This window comes from Pseudochaenichthys georgianus, chromosome 8 (genome assembly GCF_902827115.2).
Source record: "Pseudochaenichthys georgianus chromosome 8, fPseGeo1.2, whole genome shotgun sequence".
In the NCBI taxonomy this organism is placed as follows: Eukaryota; Metazoa; Chordata; class Actinopteri; order Perciformes; family Channichthyidae; genus Pseudochaenichthys; species Pseudochaenichthys georgianus.
This window is the reverse complement of record NC_047510.2, coordinates 9,080,861-9,084,604: the sequence shown is the minus strand read 5'-3', so window position 1 is coordinate 9,084,604 and position 3,744 is coordinate 9,080,861. Positions and strand designations below refer to the sequence as shown.

Here is a 3,744-nt window from a genome sequence, read left to right as displayed (position 1 = left end):
TGCTAATGTTGTCTTGTGTTCACCTCTGCATGTGTGTTCTGTGTTCACCTCTGCATGTGTGTGCTGTGTTCACCTCTGCACGTGTGTGCTGTGTTCACCTCTGCACGTGTGTTCTGTGTTCACCTCTGCATGTGTGTTCAGTGCCGTGTGTCTGGCAAATAAAGTCAAGACCCCCTCAAAAGTTACGGTTTATTTCATTTTAAGGATGAGCACCAAGCAACATCTCCAGGTGCTCCTTCAACACATCCTCACTCCCAGGTCGGCCTATGTTGACGTTATGTCAAGTCCCCTGCCGGCTTTTTCCAACGCAAGGGGGGGGGCCTTAGAGTCCATTTTCAACGCAAGGGGGGGGCCCTTCGCGTCCATTTTCAGCTTTCTGGGATGTCCATATGCTTCTATGGACGCTCATGGAAGCACGGCATTCGTTTGTGTCGACTGCCCCAGAGCCATAGAGATACTAAGAGTTACGACACTCCCATAGACCTCCGTTGTAAAAAATGGCGGCGCCTACTTCCGGGGTATGGACATCGAAATAGTTCAAAATATTGTCATTTGGGCGTTGGACCTCATTCACTTACATTACGGCGCGTCGATTAGTTCCAGAGGTAAGTTGCTGAAATATCGAACTCTTTTGAATTGTCAACTGTCTATATTGTATCAGAGGCCCTTTATGATGCTTATACTGGTCTTCATTTGTATATGCACAGCGTAATTATCTATATTTTATCTTGGTTATTACAACCAATTTTGCTAGCATTGCCTGCTAGTTAGCTAGCGCGACTTCGTCAGCTTTGATTTGAAGGTAAGATTTCAGTAATGAATCGCTAGCAGCTTATATATCAATGATGCTGGGTAACTAACAAGCAGGATTTAGATTGATTATGTGTTTTTATTGTTATTTTGGTTTTTATCTGCTGAACCTGACCGTGTCAGCCATCCTTAGTCGGCTTTTTCTGTATGATATGACTTAACTGCTAGCACTAGTAGAAATGAGGTGGTGTTTGTGATAAATATTTCATTGCATTTTGGGATATACTAACATTTCATTATGTGACATGTTGACTGTACTTAGTTTTTGTGTGTACTGTTCCGTGTTAACTTATCTGTACTGTACAACTAGCCTAGCGCTACTTTTTAATGCTTGATGGCATGCTAGGATAGATTCCTTTGTATTGTAATATACACACTAATTTAATGATTGTTCTTCAAAGGTATTATTCAGTCTTAAAAATATTGACGGAGGACCGGGAATGGAGATGCCAAGTACATCGATGGCAACGAGTAAGGTGTTTGGCAGTGGCCTAGATGTTATGACCTTCGGTGCAGAGGTCTGTTGGGTCTTCTTTGCCTTCTTACTCTGACTCTTGCTGCCAAGATACCCTTTATGTTTATCCTTCCTCTCAGCCCTGATGCACTTTGATGCAATCCTTAACCTCAGCCTGATGTATGTTGAGAGGATTTTTTTCTTCAGGTCATGGCATGAGGGCAGGTTGCTGTCCAGCAACATGGCTTCTTGTTCCAGCTGTGACACTGCATTTGAGGACTCCATGAGGGAATCGCTCATCCTCACACGGAACAGCTGCTCCACGTTCTGAACAAGGGTGAAAACCTCATCTGATGGACGGTAAAGTGCACCCCTTTTAAATTATTTTAATACCAGCAGACCAGCTCTCTCATTTATATCCTGTAGTGCCACAACAGAACCTTAGTTGTATTGCTTTTTTCACGGTGTCTTTCCCCCACCGTATCCCACCTTTTTTTGATTGCCCAAGTGCTCTAATTTGGTCTGTGTTGAAGATTTTTTGAAACTTTAGATTAATCAAATTGTGTTTTTTTTTTAATGCCGAATGAATCCTCTTCTGGTTTACCAGAGCCCTCTCGGCTCTCTTTCTTAGTAATCTCTCCCTTCTCAGTTGCCTCATTAGATCCTCCACGTGAGCCCGGTCACAACTGGCCCTTGGCAGTCTGGTCCCTGGAGCACCTGACCCTGGCAAACTGGCCTCTTCATAGCTGACCCCTGACTGACTGGCTCCTGGCACACTGATCTCTGGTAAGGTGGCCTCTTGATTGTCGGCCCCTGACATACTGGCCCCTGGCAGTCTGCTGACATCTGTCTCACTCTCTCTGTCTGTGATGTCCCTTTCATTCCCTTGGAACTCCACCTCAATATCTCCCTGAATCTCTGTAACAATAACAAGGCAATTGCTGTTATATGTGTATGCTGCCTTTACATGTGCACCTATTGTCATTTAAGGGTACACTATACTCCTATAGTGACATTCATCTAAGTTCGCCTATTGGCAATGTTACAGTATGAAGAAATCTGTAGATTATGTACATGTGGTATATGAGTCTTCAGAGAATCCCTGAACCCTGGTAGTTTTGAAGCTGTATAATCTGAAAGTTGCATTAGGAGTGTAGTCTATCCTTGAATTATATAACATGGGAAACATTGTTAGCTTCATATATCATACCAATGTTTGATGTGCAGTAATAGGTGTGGTCATTATTCCTGACAGCTGGAGGCATACTCCTTGACGTGAATTTTCTCCTTTTCGGTTTAGGCCGATGTATAAATACTGTTGGAACAGCATCTGGCCTCAACCTCAAATTTCCTCCTGATTTGTTGCCAATATATTGGTCGTCTTCAAAGTGTACCTGTGGGTAGGTAGGTTTGATCAGTTTCCCCTGCACACTTCAAATGTCATTGAAGAGTCATAATTCTCTACACTTGGAAATATGATGCCCTTTAAAATGTTAATAAGTCATGTCACCTCTGTGAACATTACTTACATGACAGAGTTTTCTGCTGTTGTTGTCCTCTGTCAGACACAGGTTTTGTCTGTTGACCATTGCCATCCATCTCTTCCTTCGCTCTACGTCCTTAGGGAAGCCATACATCCGGAACCCCTTCTCGGATCGATTAGAGCACCCAAATGCTATGTATGACAACTGATCTATTAAAATGCAATATAAACGAAAGTGCCATAATATTTATTGTGCAAACATTTTAACATGAATATTGCTATGTCCTCTGTTCAGTCTGCTCCCAACTGTATTCTCTCCCATTATTCACCACTGTTCCTATTCTTGCTCTGCTTTTTAGGGCCCAGGAAACAGATGAAGAGGATGTCCCTTTCACAAAGGAACCTTCTTGTTTTTTTCAAAATGATTAGGCCCCTGGATGCCCTAGACTAGAGTTCTGTATTGCTTTTTTGTAAATAGTTGCTTTTTTGTAAATAGTTGTTTGTAAATATTTGTAAAATGCCCCCACCCACAATTGTTGTTCGCACAATTATGCTTGTGCGAACAACAATTGTGGGTGGGTGCTTATTGTGCTGCAGACGTTGAAGGACCTGAGTCTCCTGAGGAAAGACAGGTGAAAGGTGAGGAGAGGTCATCGCTTGGAAGGTTTTATATCCTGTGGTGTCTCAACAGAACTTAATATGAATTGCTTTATTGTCTCGTCGCTGGATCACCTCCCCCTGGCAAAGTGGCTCGTCATTGATTGTTGACAAACCTGTTTGTGTTGCTCTGTTGAACCATGGTTCAACAGGAGCTTCTGTAAATAGTTTTGTAAATAGTTTGAATATTTATCATAGTAATCATTTTCAGTCTCCCACTCTCTCAATTTAATTTATCGTTTCTTTGCCCCACCATATATTTTGTTGTCCAAGGGCACTAATTTGGTCTGTGTTGAAGATTGTTTTACACTTTAGATTAATCAAAATTGTGTTTTTTGGC

At 42.3% G+C, this 3,744-nt stretch overlaps 1 long non-coding RNA gene across 5 annotated transcripts; it reads left to right on the top strand.

The window, feature by feature from the left end:
* Positions 1-1,238: 1,238 nt before the first annotated feature.
* LOC117451462 (uncharacterized) lies at positions 1,239-3,492 on the top strand. Of its 5 annotated transcripts, none has more exons than XR_011643661.1 (6): positions 1,239-1,281; positions 1,472-1,624; positions 1,914-2,050; positions 2,565-2,664; positions 2,830-2,943; positions 3,107-3,492. It is a non-coding gene; the product is annotated as an uncharacterized lncRNA (long non-coding RNA). The 5 variants fall into 5 exon arrangements; XR_011643660.1 differs by having other exon boundaries at positions 1,242-1,328; XR_011643662.1 differs by having other exon boundaries at positions 1,245-1,286.
* The last annotated feature ends 252 nt before the right edge of the window (positions 3,493-3,744 follow it).